The sequence below is a fragment of the Drosophila sulfurigaster genome, chromosome 3 (assembly GCF_023558435.1).
Source record: "Drosophila sulfurigaster albostrigata strain 15112-1811.04 chromosome 3, ASM2355843v2, whole genome shotgun sequence".
NCBI classification, from domain to species: Eukaryota; Metazoa; Arthropoda; class Insecta; order Diptera; family Drosophilidae; genus Drosophila; species Drosophila sulfurigaster.
In genome coordinates, this window is record NC_084883.1 from 31,365,497 (window position 1) to 31,377,782 (window position 12,286).

Genomic DNA, 12,286 nt, shown 5'->3' on the forward strand with positions numbered 1-12,286 from the left:
ATGCGACGTAGTACATTTATTACTTATGCTAAGGAGCAGCCAGCAGCACACACACACACAAACACACTAACACACACACGGCAGGATATCTGTCTCTGTGTGTGTGTTAGTGTGCATGAATTCCCATGCATGCGTCTGGCAGCTGGCGGGTGTTTTGGGAACTGAAAGTTGCATGCCTCGGATTATATATGAGTTCGATTATTTCAAGTTACGTTGCCTAAATGGCAACCCAGAAGAGCGGGGCGGCAGAAGAGGGCAAAGGAGTCGCGTCAGCAGCAGTAGCAGTAGCAACAACATAAACCATCAGGCCAGGCATCGACCTTGTTTTTGCATTTTATATTGAAAAGTTCTTATAATACGAATATATAATATTCCACATTCGATGTACTAACGAGAACATGCCTTAATTTTTTTGACTGAAGCTGAAAAATCATTCATAGAAAATGTTGCTGTCAGAAATGAATATTCATAAAATACTCAGTTGAATTTTAATGGATTCGTATACACTCACTCGGCTCGCTTGTTCAGCACAATAAAACAGGGCATTCAATTATGGCTATTGAATCACATTTGCCTTCTTCATTTCATCATTGTTTTGAGCAAAAAACCAGCTGGATTCAAGTGCTGTCTAAATATTTATAGCATCAGCAAATATTTGCATTGCAAATACCCTGTAAAATGGTTGCGAAATATGTAATACAGAGTTGAATATTGCAGATGTAAAAATTAAACTTGTTTAAGTCAACAAAACATTTCTGATTTGTTAGAAAATAAATTATTTTTCCTTTTTATAAAACAACGAAACAATTCTTTTAGTTGTAAGAAATTAAATTATTTCTCATATAAGAATTTAAGAAAATAAAATGGAATTCGTAATAAAATCAAATTTAAACATTCTCTGCTATTTAAAGTCTCTATTATTGGTCTCTATTATAGGGTATCTTTTTCTCGAGTTATATAGTCTTATTATTTATTTATTCTATTTTTGCGTATTTTTGCTCTCGTGTGCAATTTAAGCGAATCGATAATGTTATTATCCAGTTGCATTTCTCTGTCTTTTTTTCAACAATTAATTGAAGAATAGTTGCAGTATTTTATATCTCAATACAAAAACTTTGTGTTTAATTAATGCATCGAATTTTGCAATATAATAACAAGGATTAATGGGGATTTTATGTGCAGCAAAAGACATTGTTATTTAATATTGATGAAATATTTAAATAATGAAATTTATGATGAAAATAACTTCTCAGTTGTCATCTGATAACTTGACACTTAATAACTTTGTTGAATGCTCCTCAAGGAATATAATTTCATCGTCAATCGTCGGCATATTTCAATAGCTATGCACAATTTCCATAATGTTGTTAGAAACATTCGCAACGTTTCTCGATGATGGCTTCTCAATGATGACTCCCATTTTCCATCCCCAACTGCAGTTATCATCAGTCATTGACCGCTCTGCTCGCCGGCTGTCTGTGCAATTTAAGTTCGTCTAATGTTCGGACTCTAGGTGCCGCGTGTAACTTGCTGCTTTGCTTGTCGGCCACGTCAATATGAAAACTCATTAATATGGAAAACTTTTATGAGCATAGTCCCGGTGGCAATGGCTTTCTGTTCTTCGCTACTTTGCTCGGCTGTGTTCATTGTTCGCTTTGCTTTCGCATGTAATTTCGCTTTTAGCAAGGTATAATTTTAATAGCATACTTTTCAGCGCCGGACGCCGCGGCCGCGGCTGTCTAAAGCAAGTGCCACGAAATATGGTGGTGCATCAATTTTTGAAGTTTCTTTCGCTTCGCATTTTAATGGACACGCTGCAGCCATTTCGGGTGCTATGAGCTAACAAGCGTATAAATTTCATGGTCTTGCCCAAAGTTATGTTGAGGGCAGTTTCCCGCCCACCCCGAAAATATCACGGGGCGGAGAGGTAAGCCGGTAAGCTTGCAGTGGCATTGCATACTTTTTGGTCATTAAGCGTTTAGTGTAATGTAAATTTAATGTGCGCTAAAAGCTTAATAACGATATCAAAAGGTATTATGATCGATTGCCGGTTCACAGCAGCAGCAGCAGCAGCAGGTATGTTGTCATCCACTTCTCCTAGTCAGTCAACCTCCGCAACCAATGACTGGAATTTTTATGATGGTTATTAAAAATTGTTGAACAATTTTACAAGAGATAGAGCGAGAGACCTTTGGATAATAATTGAATTTCTATGCAAACTGTGTGTGTGTGATAATTTAACAGGGCAGTTAAAGCCCGAAACGTGCTCAAGCGAGCTATCAACTAATTGCCAATGCTGTGAAAGTCGAATATTGGGCAATTTAAGGAAAAGTCTTGTAATACTCTTCGCCAACACACTGCAGCACTGCACTGCAATTGCAAATATTTGAGCAAGCCTTTGATAAATACTACTAGCATTCAGGGTCTGCCCATCTGTTTGGCTTTGGCTCTGGTTCTGGCTCCAACTACTATCTTGTGGTAGTTACTGGCACAAAGACGAACATTATTGGTGCTCGTGTTATGCCTGACCTTGTGTGTGTACGCACACTCGTGCGTATACGTGATTTATACGCTTTTGGGCTGCCAATTTCGCTAGCCTGAACACTGCACAATTGACTGTCTGATTGATTTACTCACAAAGCATTTGATTGATTCGCCAACAAGCAGCCGAAACAGCAAGCAGACAGAAAGACAAACGGACCGACACGACGGACAGATGGGCGAGGATGAAAATGCCAGAAAACTCGTGCGTACAGTTTTGCAATCAGCTCAAACGGAATGGCTCAACGCTCTGTGGCCATTTTATGGAGCTCTAATCGAAAATTTGCATCGCACAAAATGGCTTGGGATAAAAGCTATGCGGATATTGCGCATACGCCATGTGCAACGACTAACAAATATTCAAGCACTCTTCATTCGCTTATTAGCGCCCGTAATTTTAATTAGTTTGCGCCACAACTGATGGATCTATAGCCAGAGGGTGGAGGAGGGAGGGTAGAGTAAAACACACCTGGAATCATCAGTTGGACTGGTTCAAAACTGGAGTGGCAGCTAATTAAATTAGAAGCAGCTCGAGATTTTGGGGAGAAGCAGCAGTGCACAGCTGCCACCTTGTGTGTGCAGTTACTCGTATATGCTAATTGATGTGTCTGTTTAACTACGAGTACATTGTTGCACGTTGCACGTGGAAGTAGAACGTTGCAGTGGAACGTTTCTAGCAGCAGCCGCAGCAGCAGCACGTTGCACGTAAATGTAAGCTGTAAGTCTCGATTAAGTCGCTCTCAGCCTGTAGGCAACAATTTCCAGTTATGGGACACACAAAGTGTCCTAATTGAGTTTATTCACATCGAGGCATCGATACGAAGAGAAGACTGAAGAGAGATAGGAGAGAGTGAGTGAGTGACGGAGACAGCCAGGTAAATGAGAAAATTAACTGAAAACCGGGCGACACACAAATAGGAAATTATAACGAAATTTCATTTAAATATGCAATGTGTTTGCCAAACTCAAATTCAGTTGGAAAAGTCTTAAACGAAATGGAAAAGTTTTCAAGGATAAATCTGAGACTTGAATCTTACACACAGCGAGCGAAATAAATGATTTTGTTATAATTAATTACGCTGCACACTTAGAGGACCTGCCACAAAAAGTCGCTTAAGCAGCTTAGGCAGCAACAACAGCAAAACAAATCATATCAACAGAGCGAGAGAGAGGGAAAGTGAAATAAAAATGCCGCACAAATGTGCTGTGATGTCGTGCAGAAAATGGGCAAATGACAAAGGCAAATGCTGTCTGAAGATTGTAAACATTGGACAGGAAACTAAACAATTGGCCAACAAATTAATGATGCCCCAACTGGTTGGGGCTGCAACACAGAACAATGAACCGAGTTTCTGTTGCTGTTGCTGCTCTTAACTCGCTCCCACTCCACTCCAAGTTTTGCCTGTTTGATTAATTGCTGTTTTGCCTCGAACTCTCTCTCTCTCTCTGCTTTTCCCTCATATGCAGATGCAGGCACTGCATGTTAAAGTGTAAAGCTTATAGTTATAATGGGAACTCATACTCTCTCGGCTTTATCATTTGCTAACCTTGCTAACCGCATATGGACATTCTCTGTGGAATTTCTTTGCCTTTGCCTTTGTCTCTTGCATACACACACACGCCCACACTGCGAAATTACGATGAAATAACTTGCATATCAAAGAGACGTTACGCCTACTCCGACCACGCCTCAAGTCATTTCTATTTCTATTTGTACCTTCGACTCGCTCGCTTGTTTTTTTTTTGTTCTCCTGCTTTCTTTGCACACAATAAAATTGAAGACGAACTGCAAAAGACGTCAGATATGTACAAATAAAATGCAAAAAGGGGGGCACAAATAAAGAAAAAAAAAGCGGAAAAAAGGAAAGCTGGCGCAAAGTTATGGCACAAAAGAAAATACCGCGCTAAAAAACGCAAAAATATTGCCAAGCATTTTCCAATAAATTTGCATAAGTTGCATTGCCGCAAACGTCGTCGTCAGCGTCATCGTCGTTACCTGCAGTTTTCATTCCTATTTTATGCCTTGCTTTTTTTTCTCCTCATTTGTGTGTTGCATACTTTTGTGGGCGCAGCAGGTAACTTGCCTCATGGCGGCAGGCGAACTTTGTTCTGCCTTGCCTCTTTCCCTCTCTCTGCCAGGCATTGTCGATCGTGTTTTGCTTGACTGTAAACGTGTTGTTGTCGCTTCGTACTTAGTTAGTTGGCTGCAAAAAGTAGTTTCTTCTTGGAAAAGCATTGGCTATCTTATCTGCAGTTCTTTTGCCGCTTCCATTTTCACTTAAATATCTGCGTCTGTTGGTCGAGTAACTCTGCAAAGGATTTGACTGCACAATAAACTAGAGTTTCTCAAAGCGAATCGAGTCTTTAGCAACTTTGATTTCACATAAACAGCAATAGCGAACTTTCCAATTATTAATGTACATTTTATGTTTATTTTCGTACTAATTATACCTAACTTGAATGTATGTTAACATTAATGTATTGAATGTAAGCTGTAATTCTCAGAAAAAAAAACTTCTTTGCTTTCCTGCAGCATTCCATTTGAAGCTAAGTTGTTATTCACTTCGTATAAGATTGCGTATCAATTTCGTTGAAATAAGCCCCAAATTCCAGGAACCAAAATAAAATGTTGCAAGTCTGGGAAAAAGTAAACTACTATTCCAGCTCTCACGTACTTTTTGCTTAAATGGAATACACAATGGATTAATCGTTCTATTTCTATATCAAGTGCAATTTGTGCTAGGAAAATAAATAAAAAATGAGAGCAACAACGAACACAAGGCTGAAGAAAAAGTCTATGCATTGTCAACGTTACACATATGACAGAGAAAACTTCTCAAGGTATTCGACGGATATAAATAACAGAGAGACAACTTAGCTATAGAGGGAGAGGCAAAGAGGCAGCTACAAGTGTTGGTCCCATGGCAGGCAGCTAAAAGCTGAAAGCGGAAATCGAACACAAAGCGCCAAAGCATAAACCAAAAATGGGCAAACTCAGCTAGGGGCAGATCAGGGTCAGCAGCTAAGGCTGAATTATAAATTTTCAATGAATTGACACTTAAGGTCATATTGGGCTAAGCTTTTAATTTTGTGCACGTTGCAGGGGGCGCAGGAGTAAAGCGGCAGCAGAGCAGAGGTGAACACAACTATGTGTGCTGTGGCCAACATTGCGTATGCGTGTTAAGCCTGACAGCCATGGGCGGCCTTGAAGTGAAAGCTGAACGGAAAGGAATGGAACGGAACGGAGGTAAAACGAATGAAATCTAATGGTGCACATTTTTTGTCGCTGTTATTGGAAAGTGTCGTCGCCTGAGGCCACTTGGCACATGTGGCAAGCTCTGCCTGCTTTTGCACAAATTGATGGGTTGAACCGAAAGTTTTGCCGCACAACTTTTGCAGGATGTGCACGACGACAGTTCGCATACTTCTCCTCCACGCCTCTTATTCATTTATTCTGTGTTTCATGCGAAGTCTTCAAGGACATGGCAGAGCAAGAAGCAAGGAGCCTCGAGCCTGGAGCCTGACCAGCAACGACACCCTTGATAATTCTAATTACCTTGGTCCAGGTAATAAATGTGCATTGAAATTAGTTAAACACATTTATGCCGCAAATCGCAGCACACAGCACAGCACATAAAAGAAAACTAAGAGTGATGCTTGCCGCATTGCGCAGTCGCCGCCAGGACGAAGCGTCATTTAAGAGCAGTACAGCTAAAAGGATATTTTCTCTTAGCCCCGTTTAACGAGCGTTTGTTGGCTAACAAACAATCTCCGGCTGGCTTCAGCTGTTAATTTATGTGTTTAATTTGTGCGTTCGCATTATTCGTGAGACGCAATTGCGAGAGATTTGCTCAACTGTTGCATGGGGCATGCAACACACATTCACACACACACATGTCGTGTAGTATGTAGCACTGGACCGAAATAAATGTGCTCACATTTATTCGCCAGATTGAAATATAACTAAACCATAAATTGTTAATTGCCACACACATACACACTATATACTAAATATATGTTTGTGTGTGTGTGTGTGTGGAATCTGTGCAAGGACTTCTGACATCAGACAAACGACAATCAAGACAAATGACAGAAGGTTCCATTTGTTATTACATTTTACAATAATGCTCTATAATCATTGAGGAAATGTCCTTTACTCAACGTGCTTTCAATTTCCATTTACTGCCACAAAGACACAAATTTATGCCGCAAGAATTTAAGTTCAGTTCCTAGTTTACCACAACATTGAGATTACAATTTAAATATAAATATTTATTAACGTTTGTTTATAATATTTATTATTTATTGTTCGCAATTACCAAAAACTAGTTGCTAATAAATCATTAAAGCGACACATTATTTAAATAAATATGTGACCAAAAATACGCAGTGTATTTTGGATTTACTTGCAAATTGGGCAAATATTTCAAATATTTAATAGTGTACTGCGGATTGGACAATTAAACTATTTAACTCGGCTATTTGGGTGATAATAAAAACGCTGCAAACATGAAATATGTTCATTAAAATATTTTATGGAGATTTACAACAAAACTGAGTTGCGTATTAAATTTGCATTTGAATTGAGTGAAATATATATTATATTATATATTTCAATTGGTTAGCAATAATTTAGGTAATTTATACAAATGCAGAGAATGTATTTTAAATTCGCAGTAGCTGAATTTAAGGACATATGACAGCCAATATGTTCAATAAAAATGTCGTTGTGTATTTAATCTGAATTTGAAATAAGTAATCGTATAAAAGAGAATATTTGAATCTGATGTTTATATTTTAATAATGTATAAAATCTATATTGTTTAAGTAATTATAAATATAGTTAAGATTTTTGAAATGCGAAATTGTTAAAGGTCAACAAAATATTTAGTATAGATTTGCAACAAAATTGAGTTGCAAAATAAATTTAATTGAAATATATGCGAATATTTTGTTAGTAAACGAAAATTAATATTGTTTGAATGGTTGAAATTCGACACACTTGAAATGAGGCACATGAAATGCATTAATTAACTTCAGTTTGCTGTAAAATTTGAAACCCCTTTCGCATCTCAATTACGAAAAGTAAAATTGCTCGAATAGCATTACAATCAAAGTATTATTGGAAACAAGGAACTACATTAATTCATTTGAAATTGACTTGAGTTTCCTCGCAGCATAATTGGCGAGAGAGAAAGGAGAGAACATCGTCTTGGGTAGACGAACAGCTGCTGGCACAATGAAAGGTAGCTCAAGTTCTTTCCACCTGTCCATTAGCTGCAGCCTTTGTTTTCTCATTTTCAGAAGTCAAACATAATTGGTTCGGGCAATTAACAGAATGTGCATAAAAAGTTCCCGAAGCAACAACAACAACAGAAAGAGCAAAAAAATCTCGTTAAAATTTCCGTTGTTGCTTTATAAATAAACCATTAAGCTGGCAGGCAGCAGGCAGCAGGCAGCATTCAGGAACAAAACGCACTGAATATGCCGGCAATATGCTTTTGCCTCCGGCTTATACATGTTGATTGTTGGTATTGTTGCAGCAACTGTTGCTACCACTACTATTCGATTGCCTCGACTGGCTGACTGGCAGTCATGCCTCAAGTTACAATATGTTGTTACTGAATAAATTCCAAAACTTGGCCAGCTTCGATCCCCGTTGTTCCACGCTTGAGCTAAGGGCCAAAGCAATTTCTATTTTCATTTAATAGCTAAAGTTGCTTCCTCGCAATACCCTTGCGGAGGTTATGCCAAGTTTCGCATAAACTGTGTAACGCATTTCGAAGTAAACTGTTTATTATATTAGAATAATTTTGAGCAAGTTTGAGAATTAGTTGTCTTCTATACTAAACTTCTTCGATAGTAGTATTAAAAAGTCAGGCAGAGTATTGTCGCTTCAGTAAGAAAATCTGTTTTGTTTTTTTTTTTTGGAAATTTGTGCCAAATATTTTGTTAAGCAGCAAACTTTTTTTTCGTACTTTTACTTTTTGGCGATAAAAAGCAAAGCGTTTGCTTCAACCCAAAAGGTGTGCCCTAAGAGAGCGTAAAATGGAGGCCATAAAACACACGAGTCCAAGCACACCCACACAGACACACCCCCTCTCATACACACAAACACAAACACACACACACATACAAATACACAAACACTTTCCACATGTTTTTTGCTTAACATTTCAATTTGAATTGCTTTTTGTTTTGCGCGTTTCTTTGGCATTTCTTTTTTTTTTTTTTTCTCTGTTTGGGTTAAAGTATGAAAATTGTTGTGTGGATTTTCGTCAATTTAATAACCTGACCGAAATTGCGCTAAAAAAATCTGAAATATTTATGAAATTAAATTTGCCATGACAGACATTAATTTGCCTGGCTCAAGTTCAGCGTGGGGAAGAGAAATGATTCTGAGAAGGGGGGGAGGTGAAGGCAACGCTTGACTCGGCAGCGCGCTTTGAATTTGCAATTTCAATTTGAAAACAATAAACTAAGTACATCGATTAAATCCTGCGCACGTAAGGCTCGACCGTCTCGGCTTAGTGTTGTGTCCTTTGTCCTCGTTGTGCCTCTCGGTTGTCTTTTTGGCCGTTTACAGTTACTTGATTTATGCAAGGCATGACCATCCTCTGCTCCTCTCCTTTCTCCCCGCTCGCTTTGGCTTCATTATGCCAACGCAATCGCTTCAAAAACAAAACCCAACCAGGGGGTGAGGGGAAGAAGAAAAAAACTGCCAAGAAGAGGAATAGCCAGGCTAATGCGCTTCGAAGGATAATATTGAGGCGTCCCCGGGGCGAGGCAAATTCCCCCCCTCCCCACACACCGCATCCTTGGCTGGCGATCTTTATTGGCGCACATATTTATGCCGGCAACAAGAAATTACGAGCCTGAAAATGGCCACAGTTTCCTCATTTGTTAGTCCTTCTGCGTTGGCTCATATTTTATTTGGTTTTTGCTTTTGCCACAAAAAATAAATTTAGCGCATAATCAGGCTTTAATGCCGTAGCCGTTGCCACGCCATCGGCCATCCGACTGTCTTTGTATCTGTGTCTGTATCTCTAACTGGTGAAGTTGTTGTTGTTGTCTCGCTTGTTGTTGTTGCCAAAATCCACATAACAGCTGTCAATTAAAAAGGATAATTTGCCTGATATTCATCACAATGCAAATGAAAATGAAAGCAAAGAAAAAGGTTTTCTCTTTGCGGTTTGCAAATAGCCGACAATTTAATACCCTGCGGAAATTACAGCACTTCGGCAGCTGCACAGGAAATGAGTCATTGACAGCAAATACCCTATAATTGGCTGTGTGCTGGGCGAGGGTATAACAAAGACTGGCCTAAGAGCAGCCAACTTGAAACAGCTTAGCCCGAAGTGAATTATGGCCAACAAATTAGTGTGGATTAACACGGCTGTGTGTGAATTGTGTGGCGCTATTCGGAGGGGAGAAAGGAAAGCCAAGGAAAGTGAAAGGCAAAGTAGAAGAAGGCGAGATGGAGAAAGACCAAAACAAAACAAACCAAACTGTGGTTATCCTGCCTTCAATTTGCTTTCGCTTAGATTGGCAGCTCCCTTTGGCACTCTATCAGCTGCCACACATACATACATATGTGTGTGCTAGTGTGTGTGTGTGTGTGTATTTGAGTGTATTCGTGGAAAACCTTTTAAAGGCCAAAGTCAGTTTTTGGCTCGTTTGTCAGCGCATTGTGCGCACGAGCGAGATTTTGATACATTTTGATAGATGGCCCCCCGGAAAACAAAATGCCCAATTATTTTTTACTTTAAGGCCAGCGAAATAAATTGCCTGCAACAATGAATCCTACTAAGTCCTGTAGCCAGGACAACAATTAGAGTTTTGCGCCACCGAAGTTACTTATCAGAATGAAAGGCCGCCGCCTCGACCTCGACGGACTTTGTGTCTCTTTCTCTCGTCTCCTTGCTATCGCTATCGCTGTCGCTGTCAAAGTCAATGGCTTTGTCGTTTACACATACACGTACACGTTGATAGACAGCACATACCCAACACACATTCGCACACACACACACACACACGCATACATTGACAGACAGTGGCTATAATCCAGTGTAGCAATTTGCTGGACAAGAGCAATGCGAGAGCTCCACAATGGCTATTGACAGCCGACAGTTCTTGGCATAAAGCAAAAGAATGAAAATGTTAACAAAGTGAAAATAAAATACAACAAAAATAAAACAGCATAAATCCATAATGGAACCTTATACATAAAGTCGTACTCCTCGCATCATCGAAGGAACAGAACAGCTTTAGCGATTAGTTGATGTTCTTTGCGAGCTTATCCTCGGCGGTTATGATTTGGATTTGCTGCTCGCTGTTTTTTTGGGCAGATTGTCATCTTGCTTGATTGGCAATAATGTGGAGTTCACTGCTTTGCAGTCACTTGTGGGGCAAAATTTTGTAGACTACCCCCCAAAAAATAATAGTGTGTTAAAAATGCTCAAGAGTCTAAGTTAAAGTAATAACATTTTTTCAGATATTCTCGAAATCTTACGCTTCCTAGAAATACTTTTATTAATTTTATTGTACACACAGAGAAAAATATCGCTCTAAACCAAAAACAGTATTCTAAGATGTATTATGTTTTGATCTTCAAAAAATCCTAGAAACAATATTTCGTTCTTCAACCTCTTCAACCTTCTTCATAAAATATATAAAACAATAATTCTTTTCAACAATTGAAATTTAAGAACGTCTGGTAATGATCTAAAATGATTCGTACTGGCTTATGGACATTTTTGCATTACTCAAATGTATTCTATAATTTAAGAAATGGCAATGAATTATATTTATTATTAGACTAGAACCAATTCAGAATTTTGATATTGATTCAATAATTTATCTGCTGTGTTCCATTTTAACATCATATGATCATGCTTTAAGAGTTTGTTCTCAATTTAAGAACTTTTTTCTGTGCAGTCACTTTAAAAGCATTAATATGCCCTGGCGAAATATTCTATATGAAAATGTGAAAAAACAATTTACGTTTCCCAGAAAACAATCTAAAAAATATTCACTTGAAGATAGGCATTAATTCTACATACAAATATTGCAGCACTTGAAATTGTTATGATTTATTATCATTTTATTTTCAACATTTCCGCAGAGTTCATCATTAAATGTTTATTCTGCAATAACATTACCAGTCGATTGAGCAGCAATAAAAATAGCAGCATAGACTCGACATAGAAACCAAAATTAATTGACTTGCAGATAATTTCGTCTGCTAGGCTGAAGTTTATTTTTTCTTCTTTTTTTTTGGTGAGAATCTATGGGTTAAAATTGCTGCAATATCAGATGGAGCGGACGTTCATCTATGACACTTAAAGAGAGAGGACAACAAAAGAAAAGAAGAAGCGAATGCTACGCTTAAAGAGTCGTTCCAAGAAAGGGCTTCATCTCGACGACGACAACAGAGGCGAGACAATTTTTTCTTTTTGGGTTTCCTTGGCATTGGGGCAAGTTGACTTTGCCACGTGCTGTCTACTGCAGGCACTGCTCTATATGAGTTTGTGTGTCTAGCCACGCATACATAGACATATGTGGAGAGCAAAACCAGAGAGAGAGAGAGAGTGGAAGAGAGAGAGAAAGAAATGGCGAAATGGGAAGGCAGTCAAAGTCAAAGTCAAGCGGCACTATTAAAGCACAATCACATTTTAGCATTTATTGTGGCAATTTCGCCAAACGATTTCCATCTAATGGCTTCTTTGATATGCTCTCCCAACCA